Source organism: Sus scrofa, chromosome 7, assembly GCF_000003025.6.
Source record: "Sus scrofa isolate TJ Tabasco breed Duroc chromosome 7, Sscrofa11.1, whole genome shotgun sequence".
In the NCBI taxonomy this organism is placed as follows: Eukaryota; Metazoa; Chordata; class Mammalia; order Artiodactyla; family Suidae; genus Sus; species Sus scrofa.
The window spans coordinates 1548748-1548973 of NC_010449.5; positions in this window are offsets into that span (position 1 = coordinate 1548748).

Sequence of the window (226 nt, forward strand, 5' to 3'; positions counted from 1 at the left end):
TCGTCTGACTCAAGAAACGTCTTGTAATTAGAACACCTTTTGCACAATAAAGAGAACAAAGCCGCTTGCACAGATGGCACTGGGTCAACGTGCTGGGCTCTCGGCTCTGCGTCCCAACCAGCTCAGATCTGCTCTTCACACCCTCTCACAAAGGGGAGTCGGCCGTTGCATGTGTCTTTGCTGGCTTCTTGCTCTAGTTCTTTCTTTTGACGGCTGTCACACAAAG